The following is a 23,143-nucleotide window of genomic DNA, read 5'->3' on the forward strand; positions in this document are numbered from 1 at the left end:
ATGGGGGGGTATTGCCTCAGTGAGGGGGGGAGGGTGGGATAGGATGGGGTGAGGGTATTGCCTCAGTGAGTGGGAGAGGGGATAGGATTGGGGGGGGGGTATTGCCTCAGTGAGGGGGGGAGGGGATAGGATGGGGGGGTATTGCCTCAGTGAGTGGGGGAGGGGATAGGATGGGGGGGTATTGCCTCAGTGAGTGGGGGAGGGGATAGGATGGGGGGGTATTGCCTCAGTGAGTGGGGGAGGGGATAGGATGGGGGGGGTATTGCCTCAGTGATGGGGAGGGGATAGGATGGGGGGGTATTGCCTCAGTGAGTGGGTTATTGCCTCAGTTAAGGGCTGGGGGTTATTTCCTCAGTTGGGGGTTATTGTCTCAGTAAGGGGGTGTGACGGGTCTCCTCACAATTGCAGTTCCCCCTCCGGCCACAGCGGGGCGGGCTCGCTCCCCCGGCCCCCTATAACAGCCATGCGCGGCCTGTGACAGGAGGAGGGAGAGGTGAAGGGTCGGAGAGGGGGCGGAAGGATCTGCACGCGGTGGCTACCGTCAGTCACACTCCACCGCAGCACCACTTCTCCTCACCTACCGGCCGCGCGCCGCCTCCCGCACAGGTACCAGCGCGCGCAACCCCCCCCCCCCCTCACAGAGCCCGGCGCGCGCCGCCTTCCGAGCAGGTACGGACCGCGCGAGACACCCACCGGCCGTCTGTCCCTTCTTTCCCCCTCCAGTGTCAGCGCGCGGCCGGGGGTCTTGGTTCACTGTGACGTAATACAGCAGGAACACATTTTTGACGGAGGGGGGGCAGGTAGGGAGGGAAGAGGGTGCAAGGTGCCCTTAGAGGGGGCAGGTAGGGAGGGAAGAGGGTGGAAGGTGCCCTTAGAGGGGGCAGGTAGGGAGGGAAGAGGGTGGAAGGTGCCCTTAGAGGGGGCAGGTAGGGAGGGAAGAGGGTGGAAGGTGCCCTGAGAGGGGGCAGGTAGGGAGGGAAGAGGGTGGAAGGTGCCCTGAGAGGGGGCAGGTAGGGAGGGGAGAGGGTGGAAGGTGCCCTGAGAGGGGGCAGGTAGGGGAGAGGGTGCCCAGGTATTATTTTATTTATTTATATAATGTGTTACCAGGAAGTAATACAGTGAGAGTTACCTCTCGTTTTCACGTGTGTCCTGGGCATAGTTAATATGACAAATACATGGTTTCAAATACAGTTACATAAATGAACCGGGTATACATTATATACAATACATTGCATGCACAATGTAGGGTGGGGAGCGGGTGGCAGGTAGGGAGGGGAGAGAGGGAGTGGCAGGTGCCCCGGGAGGGGAGAGAGGGTGGCAGGTAGGGAGGGGAGAGAGAGTGGCAGGTGCCCCGGGAGGGGAGAGAGGGTGGCAGGTAGAGAGGGGAGATAGGGAGTGGCAGGTGCCCCGGGAGGGGAGAGAGGGTGGCAGGTGCTCTGGGTGGGGAGAGAGGGTGGCAGGTAGGGTTGGGTGGGGAGAGAGGGTGGCAGGTAGGGTTGGGTGGGGAGAGGGTGGCAGGTACGGTTGGGTGGGGAGAGAGGGTGGCAGGTACGGTTGGGTGGGGAGAGAGGGTGGCAGGTAGGGTTGGGTGGGGAGAGAGGGTGGCAGGTAGGGTTGGGTGGTGAGAGGGTGGCAGGTAGGGTTGGGTGGGGAGAGAGGGTGGCAGGTAGGGTTGGGTGGGGAGAGAGGGTGGCAGGTAGGGTTGGGTGGGGAGAGAGGTTGGCAGGTAGGGTTGGGTGGGGAGAGGGTGGCAGGTAGGGTTGGGTGGGGAGAGAGGGTGGCTGGTAGGGTTGGGTGGTGAGAGGGTGGCAGGTAGGGTTGGGTGGTGAGAGGGTGGCAGTTAGGGTTGGGTGGGGAGAGAGGGTGGCAGGTAGGGTTGGGTGGGGAGAGGGTGGCAGGTAGGGTTGGGTGGGGAGAGAGGGTGGCAAGTAGGGTTGGGTGGGGAGAGAGGGTGGCAGGTAGGGTTGGGTGGGGAGAGGGTGGCCAGTGCCCCGGAGGTGTCCGCCGCCTCCTCTTGATAATGTGTGTAATGCCTATGTAATGCTGACGGTTTGCTCAGCACTGTATATAGTGTTGCGGACACCATGAGTCCCTGCACCTGAAGAGCTTGCAATCTATTGTTTGGTGCTGGAGGCACAGTGATGTCACCCGGGTTACTTTCAGCTTCTTTACTCGCTGAGCCGCCCCTTTCACAGTGACGTGCTCCCCGGGACGTGAGCGGGCCGCCCCCCCGGGACATGATGGGGCTGCTGGCCCTGTCCCCCGGTGTTGCTGCACTCGCCCCAAGGCTTTCTCACTCTTTCGTATAACCTCCCCCTGGGCAGAGGTTGTGTTTACACATGTACATGCCAATAGTACTCCTACAAACCCCGTGTGTGTAGGGTGCATTGCTTGCGGATACACCTGTACCCTGTAACTTATCACTCGTCCCCTGCTGTATCTGCATAGAAGGAAGAGCTGTCAATCACCGCACTGCTTCCCGAAGCCGCTCCCCACAATGCTTTGCTTTGCCCTATACTTTTGAGTTCACCCCCCCCCCCCCTCCTTACCTGCTCTTAGGCGGCGTCATATGACGTCACAATGTCATGTGACGCCGCGTTGCCATTTGACACGAGTCGCTTGAGAGCAGGTCGGAGAAGTTGCACAAGCCTCATGCCTCCCCCGACATTTAATTTAAATGCCTTGGGGATGGGCGCAGTGCCTCTGCCACCGCCGCACACCCCCTAGGACATCCCTCTCCCCCAGTTTGCGCACCCCTGCCCTATACAAGACTATGCGGCGCGCGAGTTTGACAAGCTGAGCGGCAATCCACAGCTCTACCTCCCATCCTATTCTGTGCACACAATTGTTCCTTACCCATTTTGCAAGGTTTGTACACGTTGTAGTCGGACCCTACACGTTCTTGAGGACGTGGGTGCCCTGTGTACCTCGAGGGGGGGTGGAGGGGAAAGCCCACCCAATCGGCCGATAGTGGAAGTTGTTCCCCGACGTTTGGCCCGGGCGCTTCTTCCGAGGCAGTTGTCCCAGCGCTGTCCGCAGCCCTGCATTTATGTACTATATGTAGATTGAGATATATAATTATCCAGACTCCTATGTTTGGTTCTGGAATATTGACTGTTGAATTAAATACAGGAGTTGCTCCAGGCTATAATGAGGATTAACTAGTAGGGCGGACCTGTAATTATAGGGTTAAGCAGGAGGATACTGCCCATGTAGCCTGTAGGGTGAATGAGTGATTAAGTATTATGCTTCTGTAATGACTGGAAGGAGGGGGGTAGTTTGTATATTATATTGTTCTGTTATGTAGGGCCTATTTCTAATTTTTGGAGGAAAGCTTGTAATTTTATGAAGATGGCATTTTAAGTGAGGCTGAAGCTTGCTTGCTTATTCCTGTAATATTACGGTTAAGACTTTCAGGGTCACTTTCTCGCTGATTATATACAATGTGGGATGAGATACTGCGGTGAGCCCAAACAGTTGGAATCAGTACAGGACTGGTGTAGCTACCAATGAGATATATATATATATATCAACAAATCACCAGAAAATCTACTCGCCACCTAGTACCAAACGTGTGCTGCTTGGGCCAATAGGAGCTCGCCACGATGTTAAATCCACTCGCCCGGGGCGTGCAAATGTATAGGTTTGTCGAACACTGTATATATATATATATATATATATATATATATATATATATATATATATATATATATATATATATATATATATATATATATATATATATATATATATATATATATATATATATATATATATATATATATATATTCCTGAAATGAAATACATAGTTAAGGTTTATCCAGGGTTAAACAGCTTCTGGCCACTTGTTGTACAGATTGCATCCACAAAGAGGGATGCCTGCTTTTAGTTTGCCTCTTCCAGAAATTATTTGTTCATCAAGAGATGCCAGACTGCATTGGTAAAGCTGAGCAACGGCCCTCATTTATCATATCAACAGAATAAGCTTCAGTTGGTGAAGGGTTAAATCCTTATTTCCCAGCATCTGCAGGCAAAAACGGGTTCTATTTTGTCCATCCCGAAACAGTTTGGCATCAACAAATGTGCCAGTCTTTTCCAATATACCCTTGTAAAATTGTTCCCATTCAGCATTTTTTTGCATAAATAACTGCAGTTAAAGGGTTAAAGCCTGTGGGGCAGACTATTTTCACAGCATAAATTAGCCTGGTACAAAAAGGAGCATAGGATGTCAGACAAAATGTTTACTTAATGAAAAGCCCTCATTACATATCCTCTTTGTGGACTAATTCTGTAATAATAAGTAGCATAATGTTTGTCTTTAAAAAAAGAAACAAAAAAAACAACCTCACCTACTTATTCAGTTATTGTTCCTTAACAATGTATTTGCTTCTGTGTCAGGTTTTGCACCTTTTTTGACTATAACACCTTTTTTTTTTTCGGGACAGACCGAATGCATTTTATAGAAGTAACCGCCTCTGTAGATATAAACTGTAAAGGAAGTTCCCTCCAATTTGTTTAATCCTTCACAAACCCCAACCACTTATTAACATGGTAATGCATGGATACATGTGTACGGGTTGACACCTGATTTGGTGCATACATTATTTTTAATAATGGTTAACCAGATTTTATAAAGGGATTTGCCCTCTGTGGGTAAAATTGGTCAAAGTGACCCGAAATCGCCTGAAACCGTAGCTACTTATTTATGTAAAGTGAATTGGTAGCTGTCTCATTTTTACACACATACTGATGTTTAAATACAGTTTGGGCAGAATAAACAACACTATTTGGTGTCTCCTCTGATCCGATCTTCTATACAAGCAGTGGGAAATTGATGACTCAAAGGTTTTCCCCCTAGATACATTTACTCCCAGATAAGGCCAATAAGAAGCTAACTTTAGCCTTGTGCATTTTAGGTTATTTGTAAGTCCATGTAGCAAATGAAAAAATCACTTGTGAGCACATTCACCTGTCTCAGATAGGTCTGCACCCTGCCCTTCCCCATTATCTCCATTAAGTGCTAGTAGAAAGTTTTTCCTGGACATGTATGTATTAATATCGTAACCTGAAGTTGTGGTGACTGCTGCTGTCCGTATTGCTACCTTCCCTCTCTTATCCTATTGTAATTGCACGAACTGCATTATCTGGCTTGGGTGATCTAGAAGAGGAATTGTACATGAAAACTAAGGGAACATTTCAAACGCTCAGTTGAGTGATGTCCTATCACATTATGGTTTGCTTGACATGTCAGTGGCGTTGTATACGGCACGTATAACACTTTTACATTCTTGTCTGTAAGTTGTGGTTTCAAAGCCCACAAGGGATATCTGGTTCCCTGTAATAATGCGTTTGTTTTGATTGGCTCCAGCGCTATGATACTAGGGTAGGAACAGGTCTAATGTTTAATGGTGTTTCTTACAGACCACTACTACTACTGCCTTTGTGTTATATACAGTACAAATTAAAGTAAGCCCCCACTGCCAGACCTGTTATAGAAGACCGCGGGACGGTGCAAGGTTGTGGCCTTCTGTGTTGTACTGTACAGTATCTTTCTGTCCTTCCCAGGAGAGGGTGACTGTGTGTGCAGTTGTGCCGCTTACAACACATGGAACACCTTGTATAGGAAAGGAATCGTGCTGCAGTATAAAGATGCTGTTCTCCAACTCTCCCTTCTCAAAGAGCACCTAAATGTTTGTGTGTGAGTGTGTGTGAGTGTGTGTGAGTGTGTGTGAGTGTGTGTGAGTGTGTGTGAGTGTGTGTGAGTGTGTGTGAGTGTGTGTGTGTGTGTGTGTGTGTGTGTGTGTGTGTGTGTGTGTGTGTGTGTGTGTGTGTGTGTGTGTGTGTGTGTGTGTGTGTGTGTGTGTGTGAGTGTGTGTGTGTGTGTGTGTGTGTGTGTGTGAGTGTGTGAGTGTGTGAGTGTGTGAGTGTGTGAGTGTGTGAGTGTGTGAGTGTGTGAGTGTGTGAGTGTGTGAGTGTGTGAGTGTGTGAGTGTGTGAGTGTGTGAGTGTGTGAGTGTGTGAGTGTGTGAGTGTGTGAGTGTGTGAGTGTGTGAGTGTGTGAGTGTGTGAGTGTGTGAGTGTTAGTTTGAGCAGACTATGGAAAGCCCCTCCTCTAAAGAAATAAGTAAGACTACTGTACATTTGCCCAGCATGCTTCACTTTGGTAATAATTGTGCTCTTTATGTAAGACCCCAGCGTCTGAGCTCCACTTCTCTTGCGTTGCTCACTTCCCCCCCTCCGAACGCCATTCAGAGTCTCCGTTACGCTGCTGCTGGTCAGTCGCTATGCATTACAGAGTAGTGGCCAGTGTACTAAATCAGCATGGCCGCCCTGCTAGCATTTTCTCCTTGGAAGTGTATAGAAACACTCCAGTTATTTTGCACAGGGTTGTTAGAGATGCAGCTTTGGACACGCTGTTCACCACTTGAATGGCAGAGGGACCTACAGTGCATGGGACGTTCCCTTATTTCTAAATCTGTTTAACCCCTTCCACTGCAAAGGAAGTATGGTAGCAGTGTGGCTGCAGGAACTCTGCGCGTCACTTTAATACAGGGGCGCTCATCCCCAGTCCTCAGGACTCTCCAACAGGCCAGGTATAAATGATATCCCAGCTTCAGCACAAGATGGCTGTCTTCTGAGCCACTTATTGAGCCACCTGTACTGAAGCTGGGATATCATTAAAACCTGACCTGTTGGAGAGTCTTGAGGACTGGAGTTGAGAACCCCCGACTTAATAAACCAAAACCTCGGGATGTTTGTATGGCTTCCCAAGTTAACAGAGCAGCTGGGAAATGAGCAGGAGGCGTTTATCCTGTGATCTAGCTTGGCTGCGTGTTACTCGAAATGTTTTGCATGCCCTATGGGCACGGCGGCGGGCAGCTCTTGGCGTTTGCATACTTGGGGTAGCAGTGCTTGTTCGCCACATCAAAAACAAGACTGATCACAGTGCAGATGGGAAAGTGTATGTGATCTGCACAGATAACTTATTTCTTTAGGAAATCTTGCACTTGTTTTTTTTTTTGCTCTTGGCAAATATCAGGGACTCGCTTGTATGGGATAAGTGCAGACATTGAATAATGTCGCCATCTTCTCATCCCAGAACAAGGCACTGCGAGGGCTCATGGTGGTGTTCTTTTAAATTCATCTTTGGCCATGAATTTTACATCCTCATGAATATATATTTTTTTTATTCTGAAACATTATAATGAGAGCATAAGTGGACAATTGATGAATGTGTTTACCTTTCTTACTAAGTGGGTCTATTAAGAAGTGACCCTTCCACTCTTAGGAAGTGAAGTGGCCGGAGTTTGGTAAACATGTGTGTACATAGGTTGTATAACGCTTGATCACGGGAAAATCACATTACCTCCCTATGTCGCAGTCTGCTCACCTATGTTTTGGGTAATAATGTGATGCCAAAAAGTGTGCTCTAGAGTTGGGCGTTATCAATTCCCACCACGATAACAATATATATTGTGATACATTTGTTAAAATAAAGGTCTGAAAATGTTCTAGTAAATCTAAATAAAGTGTTCTCAAAATAAATACACTTTGTTTAGATTTACTAGAACAGAGACCTTCATTCCCAAACCCTTTCCATGTCTGCACCTCACCTTCTCACCTACATTGCTCCCATCCCCCTCATCCCATCACTCACCTACACTGCTCCCATCCCCCTCATCCCATCACTCACCTACACTGCTCCCATCCCCCACATCCCATCACTCACCTACACTGCTCCCACCCCCCTCATGCCATCACTCACCTACACTGCTCCCATCCCCCTCATCCCATCACTCACCTACACTGCTCCCATCCCCCTCATCCCATCACTCACCTATACTGCTGTCATCCCATCACTCACCTACACTGCTCCCATCCCCCTCATGCCATCACTCACCTACACTGCTCCCACCCCCCTCATGCCATCACTCACCTACACTGCTCCCATCCCCCTCATCCCATCACTCACCTACACTGCTCCCATCCCCCTCATCCCATCACTCGCCTATACTGCTGTCATCCCATCACTCACCTACACTGCTCCCATCCCCCTCATCCCATCACTCACCTACACTGCTCCCATCCCCCTCATCCCATCACTCACCTACACTGCTCCCATCCCCCTCATCCCATCACTCACCTACACTGCTCCCATCCCCCTCATCCCATCACTCACCTACACTGCTCCCATCCCCCTCATCCCATCACTCACCTACACTGCTCCCATCCCCCTCATCCCATCACTCACCTACACTGCTCCCATCCCCCTCATCCCATCACTCACCTATACTGCTCCCATCCCCCTCATCCCATCACTCACCTACACTGCTCCCATCCCCCTCATCCCATTACTCACCTACACTGCTCCCATCCCCCTCATCCCATCACTCACCTACACTGCTCCCATCCCCCTCATCCCATCACTCACCTACACTGCTCCCACCCCCCTCATCCCATCACTCACCTACACTGCTCCCATCCCCCTCATCCCATCACTCACCTACACTGCTCCCATCCCCCTCATCCCATCACTCACCTACACTGCTCCCACCCCCCTCATCCCATCACTCACCTACACTGCTCCCACCCCCCTCATCCCATCACTCACCTATACTGCTGTCATCCCATCACTCACCTACACTGCTACCATTTTCCTAACATCCCCCCCATCCCATCGCTCTCACCTTCACTGCTCCCATCTCCCGAACACTGAGGCGCAACCTTTTTGGGGTGGGGGGGGGGCTGGAGGTGCGCGGTGCTTTCAGAAGCGGGGGGGAAGGAAGAAGCTGACAGAGAGAGAGCACAGCAGCAGCCTCAAAGCTGCACCTTTGGTAATCTCGCATATCGGCACTCTGGGAGATTACTGCAATATTACTGAATACCAGTATATCGCCCAACCCTGGTGTGCTCCCGGAGTCCCACCATAGAGGTGTCTGTATGATTGCCTCTGAAATATAATTGTACAGCTCAACCCCCTTATAACGCTGGGCTTGGGGTCCAAAGAATCACACCGCGTTATAAGCGGATCGCATTAGAAATAATGTACAATTGTAGGCATTGTACAATAAAGTATTTAAGATACCAATAATCGTGTTGTAAAGTATTCATAAATACGAAAATTGGGAGCCGCGCCTGCACCGCGTTATAAGCGGATTCGCGTTGTAACGGGTTGAGCTGTACTTCTTTGAAATTGACTGAAACACCCACATAAGGCTTTGTCCATAGTAGGCGCTGGAGTGCGTGTGACCTCACGCGCGCCTGTACTTGCCAAGATCTGTGTCCTGCAGGGCTGCGCGATGGAGGGGGGAGCGTAGCGAAGGCACGCGGGCGTGCCGTGACATCCCGTGAACGGTTCACCCTTATTGGCTGAACCGCCCACGTGACCTGGCCGTCGCGCAGCAAATTCAAACCAGTTTGTCTCTCCGCCTCGGCGCTCACGTGCACGCAAACTTTGGACACGTGGATTGGCCTCCATTGGTTTGTATTGGTCGCTCTCGCCATTGGATCCACAATGGACGCGGCCGAACTCTCTCACTTTTGCTTTTAAACTGAATCGGCAACAGATGAAAATGAAAATAAAGCAACTTGTTAGTGTAATATGCTTCCCTTTATACAGAGTCAGTCATCCTTCAAATAATACTTTCATTATCTTCATCCTGTTTAATGTTTTTCCTTTTCTCCTGTTCGGCTGAATTCGAGCATATCAGCGACTTCTATTTATTTCTTTGATTTAATGACCGCAATGGCCAAAACAATTCACCTCTAAGACAAATAGTATTAGCAAAATATTTTAAATGAAACACTCAATCATATGTTGACCATGGGAAAAAAAGTGTGTGTGTGTGTGTGTGTGTGTGTGTGTGTGTGTGTGTGTTTTCTATAACACTAAAATAATAATAATAATTTGCCCAACATTGAAGCAGGGGATTTCAGGAGCTAGACCCCATTAATTTCGCTGTGGGGAACCCCTGCCTCTGGTGATAATTGCCTCCGGTGATAATTGCCTCCGTACTAGGTGCCGGTCGCAGCTCTGCTCGGCCCCCAGGGGTCACATCGTGGCGGCGTTTCATGGCTCCCGCGCACTGTGTGCCGATGGGAAGCCGGGACGTCCTAAGGTGCGGCTTCTTAACGTGACGCGGGAGCTTTAAAGCACAGGTAGCTCAGCCGGAGCAGCTACCGGCACCTGCTACCGAGGTAAGTGTCTCCGGAAGCAGGGGGTCCTCAGCTGAAATTAATAGGGTTCATCTCCAAAGACCCCCTGCTTCAATCCTGAGTAAAAAAAAACAAATTCATTTTTTGTAAATGTTTAAAAATGGCTCCTTTTTAAACATGCAGCTGTTCTGAGTTCACCTAGTAGGAACACGACCCTATTGTAGGTTTTAATGTTATTTTTGTACACTATTTAGCTAATGTCTTTTAAACCTGCTATATCTTGAGATGTAGTAGGCACATTGTGGGCTTTTTGCCCATTTTGTAGGGGAGATCTCGCTCAGCGCTTGTGTAGCACGCAATGCGATCTTACAGGAAGAGGACCACTCTGCTTCCATTCGCATCATCCGGGACGTTGCGGTCATAGATCACGTGATTGCGACATGTACATGGTATCTGTAGAGAATGTACACGCGTGTAAATTCACTTCCTGTTTGATCTTCAACAAATTGATTTTTCTCTCTGTACCTTCCTGGCATATACATAAAAACAAGATATTTAATCCATCTAGATAATCATTTGCTGCTTTTCAATGGGAACATTGCATTTCTCTGTCCGCAAGTGTTCAGCTTCACAATATGATCACACATCCGTGAGAAGGGGAATGTACATCTTTATTAATATAGCTGACACAATGTAATAACTGATTTATTAAGGAGTGGTTCCGTGACTCTAAACGATGATTGTCCTGGAACTAGATTCCATATTCCTCTGTCTCCCCTTTTAGTTTATAGGATTCACTTCTCCCTTGTTCAGTTGCCTGTTACTTCCCCTGTTCCAGCAGCTTGCTGCATGTGAAAGAGCAACATTTTGCTACAGTTGTTGTTTACTTAGACATTTCAGTGAGTTACTATAGCAACCTCAGCCTTTCCCTCAGATTGGGTTAGTCTGCCTTCTCCCCCTCTGCCTTGTCTACAGATGGTCTGTCCCCAGGCTATCTTGTTACCCAGAATACACTCCCACTTCCTTTTCCACCTTCAACACTGGCTGAGTGAGTACCTTCTGTAATTGCTCTAGTGGCAGGGCCTTATCCTTTTCACCTGCCCTTACTACAAATCACCCACACACAGAGAGACATTATTCAAACACAAACATCTCATCCACAAGTGCCTGTCTTTATTGCTGCTTTCCCTAAATAAAGTGAAGAAAATATACAGGACTTGTTGTGTTTTGGGAAGAGGGCTGAGTTGAAGCTAGCTGGGTTCATTCATACCTCCAGACATGACCCTGGATCCAGAATAATGATAATGACACAGAGTGTGAATCAGGGGAGCCTGGTTCAATTCCCGGTGTCGGCGCCTTGTCATCTTGGGCAAGTCACTTTATCTCCCTGTGCCTCAGGCACCAAAAACATAGATTGTAAGCTCCACGGGGCAGGGACCTGCGCCTGCAAAATGTCTCTGTAGAGCGCTACGTAAAACTAGCAGCGCTATACAAGAACTTATTATTAGCTCCACGGGGCAGGGACCTGTGCCTGCAAAAACTCTTTCGAGCGCTGTGTTCTGTGCGCGATACTGTAATTGTGAAGCTCTTTTAGTTCTATTTGGAGAAAAGCGCAATATGAAATAAAGTTATGAAAATAAATGGTACTTTGAAGGAAATGATTGGTTAAGAGTAACGGTCCGTTTTGATGATTCCCGGTGTCCGAGTCACACAATCCTCCTGCCTCTGACCGCCGGTGGGATGCCCATGTGAAATAGTTGTGTAAGAAGTTTGCTACCGTGGGGCAACGTAAAGAGGTCTGAACTGGCTCCGTGTGAAGGCGGGATGTGTGTGTGTGATATTAGCTGAATTTGTGCATGGATATTGCTCTCTGCGAATCCGTCCCATGTCTACCTGCAAACTGTCATCACTTTGCCCTTCCCATCCTGATCGTATTCCTCGCGGTTAAATTAGCTAGTCGTTTTTTATTTGAGATAAATACCGATGTTCATAAACAAATACATAATATACGTGTATGTATATATTATTTATATAGCGCCCACACATGAGCTCTACAAAAGAGACAACTCGGTATAGGGAATTATAATACATTAAGTGCAGCAAGCAAAGTCAGAATAGGAAATCCCTGCTCCGGAGAGCTTACAATCTAAGGGTATATAGAATGTGGCTGTTGGAGACGTATAGTGATACTCTGTGTGATTAGCCAATGCAGCATGTTCTGTACTTGGTGATTAAAACATTTCCTGCACCTTTTACATGTACATTGATAGTTCTTCTATTGAATCATGTGTGGGCACTCGCAAACTCAACTGGCATCTTGCCCAGTACATGCCTCCGTGTCATAGTAAAGAGAGTGTGCGGCACCCACAGGGCTTGCAGTGAAAGGGTGAGGGTTAATTAATCATTGGTATAGTGAGGGATTATTGTTATCTATCGATCATTTAGGCCTCTTCAGAGCAATGAAGGTATGACCATACTGCTCAACCCAATGTAGGGCATGTCCGAAGTGGATCGGCCTAAAAGAGAATAACCAGGGTGTATTAGGGAAATAGTGCATATATATGTACAAATATGATACCCCGAGGGGGTTAGAAAAGGTCCCTAATGGATTCACTCACTGTGGAAGGTAGAGACTGTATGAATCAACAGATATTATCTTGTAAGTGGCTGTACTCTGAAACATCCACAGAGGTCCACATGGAACCAAGATCAAAATAATAACATTTTATTACATCAAATATAATCTACGAGTGAAACTTATTTACAGTGAAAATAATTGAAATCCCCAATGGTGGGACGGCGACGAGACATTACAGCTGTATGAGTGCAATGTGTATCGGCGTATATCTATACTTGTGCCTATTGGCAAGACCTGCAATAAGAGGTGTTAAGGAAAGTGTACCGCACACCAAATTGTGATCTTAGAAAATTCACAATAAGTGAATCAAATAATTATGACACAAAAATAGTGTTCAAAACACATTAAATAATGTTCAATAAAATAAATTGTGAAAGTTAATAAACAAATAATAACATAAGTGTCTAAAATAACATCAACAATGTAACCTTAAATACAGGGAGTCTGCAGCTAATCTGGTGATGGCTCAGCATCTAGGTTCTGGTATAGGAGAAAAAGACAGCGCACGGCTCGGTGTATTAAACAAAGGTAAAGTGCTAAATTGCGAGCGGGTAAGTATTGCACGTACAAGATATTACTATCACTCAGGCATTACATGTCAGGTACAGGTTACCCCTGTGGACAATGTGTCTCCGGAAATCAGCAAGTCCAAGCGTCCGCTGCAGTTCTGTGCTGAATCGCCGAGGAGGGGTCCTCACGAGACGTCTGTGTGGATCCTGGGTCCAATGTAGAGGGCCTCCGGTAATAGTCCGGTGGTAAGGGGCGTACAAAATGGAACTTGTACAATATTGCAGGGAACTCCCAACACTGGTGGTGATGAACGCCAGAGGTACTCCTCAAATATACTGTGCGACAGTTTGTGACGTCACAAGATCGCGTCGCTATATGAGCGGCGTTCTGGTCGAAGGTCGTAGACCTTCCTCCAGAACTCATCAAACCCAGCTAACTTCTGGAAGGTTATCAACAACATATTCCAGCCCTCTAACCACCAACAGCCAAGTAATATCACTAAGGGCGATATTACTCTGACAAACCCCACCGACATTGCAAATGCATTCAATGACTACTTTGTGGGGTGTGCTACTAACTTATTAGCGAAACGCAGCCCAAACCACAAACCTGAATCTCATCCTGGGAGTACCCCTATAGCCCCACCCCCTCCCAACACTGCCCACACTTTTCAATTTGGCTCAATATCCGAAGAGGAGATTACACAAGTGCTTCTCAAATTAAAACTAAGCAGCCAATGTGGACCTGACTTACTACAATCTAGGTTCCTAAGACTTGGTGCCCCAGCAATTGCCAAACCAATTGCTTCCATAGTCAACTCTATCCTGTCTGCAGGCCATATCCCTAAGTCCTGGAAAGCTGCCAGAGTTGTCCCAATCTTCAAAAGTGGGGACAAAAACACTGTCAAACTACAGACCAATCTCCCTTCTCCCAATCCTATCCAAAGTCATGGAAAAAATGTGTCCACTCCCAATTAAGCGATTACTATAACAAGACAAATTTCCCTAGCCAATTCCAATCTGTCTTTCGCCCCAAACACTCTACCGTAACTACCCTGCTAAAAGTTTGCAATGAAATCCAGTGTGGAATGGAACGGGGTCAACTCATTGGTGCAGTATTCCTAGATTTTGCAAAGGCTTTTGATACTGTTGATCATGCTATCCTGCTTAACAAACTCCAGAGCTCTGGAATAGGGAAGCATGCTTTAAACTGGTTTCAGTCCTACCTATCAGGTAGATCCCAACATGTGTCCATCTCTGGCTCTAACTCTAACCCCCTGGACATCACCTGTGGTGTCCTGCAAGGCTCTGTTCTGGGGCCCCTACTCTTCTCCGTGTTCATCAATGTTCTCCCCACCGCTTGTAAGGAAGCCTCAATACACATGTATGCAGATGACACAATCCTATATGCACACAGCCATAGCCTCTCTGACCTTCAACACATAGTTCAGTCTGACTTTTTCAGACTCGAAAACTGGATTTCCCAAAACAAACTGTTTTTAAACACTGACAAGACTGTAACAATGGTATTTGGGACCAAGACTACATTTTTAAAGCTTCCAGCGACTGAGCTCCAGATTAGAACCAACACTAACACCACCCTAACTCCTGTTACTAGTTTTAAATACTTGGGCATATGGTTTGACTCCCACTTAACATTCGGGATGCACATTGATACCCTGACAACCAAGACCTACGCCAAACTAGGGGTACTTTACAGGAACAAATCCTCCCAAAGTCTCCTGGTCAGAAAGCGTATCGCACAGCAGATGCTAATGCCAATTATTGACTATGGAGACAGATTATATGGCTCGGCACCTCAAACCCACCTTAGCAAACTTAACACCCTCTACAATTCAATTTGTCGTTTTGTTCTCCAATGCAACTATAACACACATCACTGCGAAATGCTTAAAGTACTAGATTGGTCAACACTCGAGTCTAGGCGCAAAGTTCACCTTTCCTGTCTTGCCTTTAAATTCTTTCTGGGCAAGCTACCCAGCTACCTGAACAAGCTCCTCACCCCTACCACATGCAGCACCTATCACCTGAGATCAGACTCCAAAAGACTGTTCATGGTCCCAAGGCTCAACAAAGTATCCGGCCGCTCCTCCTTCCCTTACTGTGCACCCCAAAACTGGAACAACCTACTACAGACTCTTACATCCACCACCAGTTTAAGTTCTTTCAAATCTAAGGCTGTCTCACACTTTAATCTGGTCTGTAACTGTTTCATACGCTCATAATATATTTTTTCTTTAACTGTGCACGCAATGTCTTGTATATAATGTATACCCTGTTCATTTTTGTAACTGTATTTGTAACCCTGTATTATTTGTTTTACTCTGTGCCCAGGACATACTTGAAAACGAGAGGTAACTCTCAATGTATTACTTCCTGGTAAAATATTTTATAAATAAATAGACTAAATAATTAAGCCGCAGGAACGGGAGACAACTCACCAGGTTATGTGCAGTAACAAAAGGGCAAAAATAACGCTTCCTACATGTTTCGTACTAACCTACTTCATCAGGGAAGTTTCCTGCGGCTTAATTATTTAGTGTAGCTAGGAATAATAGTCACGGAGAACTGCTGGAAGATGATAAACTAAAACACAAGCCGTGATGGTAGATAGGTTTAATGTTATGTTTGTACACTATTTAGCAGATGTCTTTTTTTAAACCTGCTGTTTCTTGAGGTGTAGTACAGTATGAACATCATGGGAAGATGATAAACCATAATACAAGCCATGTTGGTAGTTGCAAACGAACGTCGCCACTCTAACCGACGCCACTGTCGTGAAGTCATTAAAAACTGATGTACGTTTCGCGTAACAAGTCACGCTTCATCAAGGAGGAGTAATTTATGCCTTTTAACATTTTGCTGAAGTTTCACCTAAGAAATCATTTACCTTGTTTAAACATTTCTACCAAGCCACCTATTTGTATTTGTTTTGACAAATTGGTAACTATGCCCCCAAACTTCAAGGCATGATCTAAGTCAGGGGTGAGCAAACTGGGGGGTGCGAGATTTAAGTGGGGCGTGGCGCTTACAAAGGCCCCGCGCTCTTCACCAAAACATTTAAATCAAATTCTGGTGGAACGCGCAAGGCCTCTAACTCCCTTACCTGATCTCCGGCAGCTTCTGGCGACGCAACGCAGGGTCAAATGACACAATGTCACATGTTGTGACATCAGAAATACCGGTGACAAGGTAAGGGAGAGAGGGGGAGGCGCGAGCAGTGGGGGACAACAGGCAGGGGGGCGCAGACTAAAAAGTTTGCGCACACCTGATCTAGGTCACGGGTGGCCAACTCCATCCTCAAGGGCCACCAACAGGTCAGGTTTTCAGGATATCCCTGCTTGCTTCACCACAGGTGATGGAGTCTTTGAGCCACCTGTGCTGAAGCAGGGATAACCCTAATACCTGGCTTGTTGGTGGCCCTTGAGGACTGGAGTTGCCCACCACTGATCTAAGTTCTAGTATAGTATGCTGACCCCTTTAGGCTGCGCTTATAGTTATGGCTACGGCAATGTGCCGTTGCACTAGGTGCAGGAGACCTCGGGAGGGCGACGGAAAGCGTGGCCCTTGACATCACGCGAGCGGTTCGTCCTCATTGGCTGAACCGCGCACGTGACGCTGCCATCGCTGGCCAAAGTCAAAGTTCTTTGACTGCAGCAATTTTGGTCGCTGCACAATGCTGTTGCAGCCACGCCCACTATGGCAACCCGCGACGGACTACATGTAGTTGTTTTGCCACTGTCGCCGTAACCACTATTATAAGTGCGGCCTTAGGCTAGGTCCCCAGTACATGCTGCAGTCCACCCTATGGCGTGCGCAGGAACAAGAACTGCCCCTCTATAGGGCCGGCCCCACCAGCTGCCTTGGCGCTCAATTTGCCGCCGCGGTGCAAGACCAGATTTTCTGAAGACAAGAAAATTGTCTTCAGCACTGGCGACGGAGCGCTGGCCACGCCCCATCCCCAGCGGTTCAGCCAATGAGGGCGAACCAGCCGGGTGAGGTCATGGCCGCGTCCCCTGTCACAATCTCCTGCAGCTCGGATGTCGCGGTTTACACGGCTGCACGCGCCGCCAGGCATGGCGTGCAGCAGTCGACACCAGGGGCGTTGCCTCCGTGACCAAGGTGGCGCTTTTCAGGTCCATCTGTGGGGTAGTGACCAACCATTATTAACCTGTTTGCAGCCAAAGGAGATTGCGACGCCTTGTTCGGCAGACTTTGTGGGGTTTCCTGGTAAAAGGATGACACGGGTGTGTGCACTTCTTTTTATTTTGTTTTGTTGGTGCGGTTTGACCTGCGGCCCACATTTTGTCCTGTAGTTTACTCCATAATAGTAAATAAACCTTTAAGAATGCAATGTTTGCACCTGACACACACACACTTGTATTTGTGGTATCTCCCACTGGGGCGTGAAGCAGGTTTTTCTAAGTGTGAGTAATGCAACTAAGACCCTAATACAAGTGTAAGTGTGAAATACGAGGATTATCTCCAAGCGGTGCGAGCCCTGTTGACTTTGCGGTGACATTAGCACAGTACCAGAGGCGGTATCGGAGATTCCTTACTACTCCCACAGGCTTCAGCTTGTTCTGGGACAGTACTTTCTTTCCCTGGTGTTTTATACTACTGGACTTCCCAAGAATAAAAGATACAGTAGGTGCCGCCCCAGAAGAAGCCGTGCCCCAAGGGATTAGTGAGGGATCTTGTTTACCTGTCAGCCTCTGATATAATTCCAGTGTCAGGACACACCTCACAAACCCGGCATGTGTACAAACAGTAAGGGGGGGACCTGGCGAAATGCGGCTTCAAGCAGTGAAGGAGAAATCCAAGCAATATCCTACATGTGTGGGGTTTTAAATAAAGAAATTCTGCAGTATTAGACAATACTTACAACAAAATATATATTTAAAAATTAAACTGCCATTTTTAATGAGTTTTAATATACTGAGCATCGTTTGATTTCTATAGCAGGTTTATCCCACCTCCCCAGCAGGGCAAGATCTTTGTAACCCTTTCCTGTTTGTGATCATGTGTTGCCAATGTTCCCAGCAGTTTGAGCTGCAAACTGTAACAATAGGCAATGTTATCTTAGTAATATAAGAATACATTGTAGCTGCTGCGTTACACGGACTGAAGGATTGGTTGAAACTGAAAGGCGGACATTTAGTAAACCCTGGGAAGCAGGATTTTGCTAATTTGTTCACGGGAGAAAAAAATTGATCGGCAGCATAGGTAATGAAAGGGGGCATGTAATAAAGGAAAAAAGATTATTTTATTTATTTTTTGATTAATTTTTTTAAACTGCTTGGATTGCCTTTTTTTTTTTTTTTTTTTTTAAATGTAGGTAGCAGCTGTACCTGACTTGGCATCACCAGAAACATTATTGTTTTACAAATGGCGTTGTGAGAACGAGGAGAGACGGCTTGGGCATCTCAATTTACAGTGAATAGAAAGCGCTTTTTGCACCATCCCAAAATATGGGAATTACTGGCGGGTTTTACCAGTCACTATGCAATCGCGATGTAAATATTACCATGGCATACATGTATTCCTCTATGTATGTATATATTCATTTTATTTTTAAACCAGGACAGCCGTATTTTAGTGGCTGGCACATCACTGTAGGTTGGTTTGGATGGCTGGGCACCTGCTACACAGCCGTTTTATCATACCGGGAGCTGCTGGATCTGTGCCTTACGTTGGCAAAAGCTGGCGTTGACCGGGTGTACAAAGCCCGGTAATAGACGAGGCACTTGTGTTTTACAAAGGGAATACCAGATTAGCCGATCATGTTACACAGGAGGGAAGCCACGGAGAGCGGCGCTGAACGACGATGCGTTGGGTTGAAAAGGAGACTCCGAGTTCTTCTGGTTCTGGACTGTGGCTACATTTTATTTGCAGATCCGACATATTTCCCTTTTTTGTTCTTTCTCATGATATAAAATGTAGGGTAAACCCTTTAGGTATTTGGCAACAAACGTTTTGCTCCATTTGAGCACTGTTACGGTTTTTATTTCAGTAAATATATGATCATTTATCATTTGGTCCAAATGAAACAAAGAAACTGGTGCAGCAACAATTCAATGTGTTGCCAAGGTACTTAAAGCAGCGAAGCCTGTTTTTATTACAGGATTGGAGCAGGGGGTCTCCGGAGCTGAACTGTGTTAATGTCGGCTCTGGGGGACCCCCTCCTTTCTGAGATACTTACTTCCTGTAGGGGTCGCCGGGATCCCCTTCATGTTTAAATGTCCCGTTCACACGGACCAATAGGAAGCCACAAGGGACAGCGTCACGGCTTCCTATTGGCCCGCGGGACATTTAAACGCCGCCATTTTGTTAGGCACACACAGTTCTCTGGCGGCAGATGCTGGCAACCTCTACGGAGCTCAGTATCTCAGGAAATTAACCCATTCCAGCTCTGGAGACTCCATGCTTCAATCCGGTCATCAAAAACCGCACAGGCAGACACATTTTTTTGCTTCTCCCAACAAAAGGTATTTCGGTGTGTGAGCGTTAAAAATGGTCCCATGTTAGGAGTTAAAGCAGGCGTTCCCCTCGGACGGCCAAATTGGCCTCATGGCAGTAATGTGTTTCCCAGGACTCTCTCCCACCTCTTTGATAAAGTAATCCGCTAATATAATCTGCCTGTCAAATGATCCATGCAGGCAGCACGGGATAAAGCCGCGGCACGAACGGCGGAGAACCGCGTTAATCTCCAGGCGGTGCTGTCTCCCAACCTGTCCAGCGTGACGATTCAGCCTTTTATTTCAATGGATTGTAATCTTATTTACCTTCTTCCGTTATTTCTTCTTTTTCCTAGCGCTGAATCCCCGACCTTGTGATCTTTATTAAACATGTCCCTGCCAGTGATAGGTTCGTCCGGTGCGGGACGGCACTCCTTGCGGGTTTTGCCGCCCGTATCCTTATTAAATGTATGCGTGTGCGTTTGTTCTGCAGCAGAGCGTTCGTTTGATGGATTATACGGTCGTTTCATAAGCAAGCGCACACAACTTCTCAATACCACATCAAAAAGAGATTATATCCGAACAAAAGCTGCTGCTACGAGTGGAAATGATTAAACCTGCGGTGTGTCTGTGTTTTTTGGCCCCGTTTTCTGCTCCGGGTTCGGGGCTGAATGAGATCTTTGTTTCCCTGTTGATCCGATAAAAGGGGAAGGATTTTTTTTTTTACTAATCTCTTTTGCCAAATGTAATATTTTTGGGAGGTAGTGCAAGGACACAGCCGGTGTTATAAAGCAGGGGCTTTCTCAAGCTCTCCACTTCCCTCCCTGCCCCGCCCCCCCCCCCCCCAACAGGTCAGGTTTTAAGGATCTACCAGCTTCAGCACAGGTGGTTCAATGAAAGACTGAGCCACTTGTGCTGAAGCTGGGACTGATAGGTGCCACCTGTGTTGAAGCAGGGCTAGACTTGGAAACCTGGCCTTTTGGGGGGGGGGGCGTTCTTGAGCACAGGAGTTGAGAACCCCTGTTATAAAGCCCACTTGTAGTTACTGAGAAGTCCTCCCATAGGTCGGCAGACCTGGTCTGGGCTGATCTGCAGTTTAGCGGCGCTCGAGGCCTCAGTGTTCCACGGTTTATCCCACGATGCACAACACCCCTCCTCATCCATCCTTTTGCCCGGCAGTGTGAGATTGGTGGGGGAGTCGTGGAGTGGTTAAAGGCAGCAAAGTTGTATGAGAACCCTGTCAGGATTTCACATAGACCCATATCAAACCCTACTGCACGTGGAGGGGGGAATGCCAGTCCTCAAGAGCTACCAACAGGTCAGGTTTTCAGGATATCCCTGCTTTAGCACAGGTGGGTCAAACAGTCCCTGCTTCAGTAGGTAGCCCTTGAGGACTGGAGTTGGCCCTGGACGTAATGGTGTGGAAGAGTATGAGAAATATCTGTCCCGTGAACTGCAAACGCCTACATTCTGGACACAGGCATGCACATCCGTACACCGATTTACCTGAAGCGGTACACTGCGTTATTATACCTCATACCACCTATCTGGGATAAAGAAAATAGAGCCAGCAGCCCCTTCAGGGACAAGCCGTTGCCTTAAAAACCTCAAGCATCATTTGCATGTTCCAGGAATTGGGACTTACTGGCCTTGGAGGCTGTTAGCACTTAGTGCCGCTGCTATAATCACTTAGTAATTTGCTGTGACAATGTACGTGCAAATATGTTAAGCAGGGGTTTCCAACCTTTTTTTTGGTTAAGGAACCCCACGTGAAATTCTGAGGAACCCCCAACCCTCTCTAATAGCGCGTCTGAGATCAGATGCAGTGTAAGGATCCCCAACCCTCTCTAATAGCGCGTCTGAGATCAGATGCACTGTAAGGAACCCCAACCCTCTCTAATAGCGCGTCTGAGATCAGATGCAATGTAAGGAACCCCAACCCTCTCTAATAGCGCGTCTGAGATCAGATGCATTGTAAGGAACCCCAACCCTCTCTAATAGTGCGTCTGAGATCAGATGCATTGTAAGGAACCCCAACCCTCTCTAATAGCGCGTCTGAGATCAGATGCATTGTAAGGAACTCCAACCCTCTCTAATAGTGCGTCTGAGATCAGATGCATTGTAAGGAACCCCAACCCTCTCTAATAGCGCGCCTGTGATCAGATGCATTGTAAGGAACCCCAACCCTCTCTAATAGCGCGTCTGTGATCAGAGGCATTATAAATTCTTCTGTATTTGGCACAGTTTTCAAATGAACTGAAAATTGCAGGGAACCCTTTAGGATGCACTTATAGTGATAGCGACGTCACGTCAAAAACAAATGCATTGTCGCCGACGTTTATAGTGGATGCACCGGAGAGACAACACTACCAAAAATCTTGTAGTCAGTGGTGTTTGATTTTTGAAGAGACGGTCTCCACATGTGACTGGCTATAAGCCAATCGGGGAGCTTCTCCGCCCGTCTGCCTTCCCCCTTACTGACGTCACTGGCCTTCTAGTCAGCAACGTCTCTCAAACATTAATGACGGGTGACGTCACTGTCGCCGGCTGTATAAGCGCAGCCTTAGGGATCGTCCACGGTAGACACGTTGCGACAATGCACGTTGTCCTGTGTGAGCGGGCGGGCGCGCCTGCTCAGTGCTCAGCCGCTTGCCGAGCGAGCAAATTTGAATTTGCCGCTCGCAAGCGCGACACGTGAGCAGTTCGCCCAATGAGGGCGAGCCAGCTCCGTGACGTAGAGGCCGCGTCCCCCACACGCACGCGCAACTAGCCGCCCAGGAAAAGCACGGCCGAGCAGGGCGCAGCGCTGGAGCGCCAGCGCGCCACTACCCACCCTGGATGAGGCCTTAGGGATGCTCGGGGGAAGCCAAGCGTTCCCAGGAACCCTGGTTGCAAAAACACTGTGTATTTGCGCAGCGGCAAAAGTGGAAGCGGATTTGCAAAGTAGCAATTTTCACAGTATTATCCAACTTTGTCAGTTACTTTTCAATAACCCCCAATCAATACAAAAGTTGCACTGAAAAATGTCAATGATTACAGAAGCTGCCCAAAAACCTGCAAATATTCAGCGATTTTTTTTTTTTGCATGAATTTATATTTGTATTTTATTTTGCTAATTTGTTTCTCCCGTATCACAGTGGTAGTGACATACATATACACACAGTGTTTATTTACCGTGCTGAATGATAACAAAGGCCCTAAGAAGAAATCGGCCACAAATGTAGAGGTGAAATGTAAGTTTCCCACGCACTAGGGAACCACACAGAGGTCTGTGTGAGAGTTTCCCAGGGGAAAACCTTACTGCGTATGCCAGAAACGCACCCCCTGTACTTCCCGTGGGAATTAGTACAGCCGCACTGACTG

General features: G+C 47.5%; 1 protein-coding gene across 4 annotated transcripts in view; it reads left to right on the forward strand.

Annotated features, from left to right (window-relative positions):
- Positions 1 to 448: 448 nt before the first annotated feature.
- Positions 449 to 23,143, forward strand: part of SCAP (SREBF chaperone) — a 204,369-nt gene continuing 181,674 nt past the window's right edge. For 2 of the 4 annotated variants that reach the window (XR_012799373.1, XM_075588144.1), the window contains exon 1: positions 449 to 606. The gene's annotated coding sequence lies outside the window, so the exon portion shown is untranslated. Of the gene's footprint in view, positions 670 to 778; positions 801 to 23,143 lie in introns of those variants that run through there. The other 2 variants (XM_075588145.1, XM_075588146.1) reach the window with 2 other exon arrangements.

The sequence above is a fragment of the Ascaphus truei genome, chromosome 2, assembly GCF_040206685.1.
Source record: "Ascaphus truei isolate aAscTru1 chromosome 2, aAscTru1.hap1, whole genome shotgun sequence".
NCBI lineage: Eukaryota > Metazoa > Chordata > Amphibia > Anura > Ascaphidae > Ascaphus > Ascaphus truei.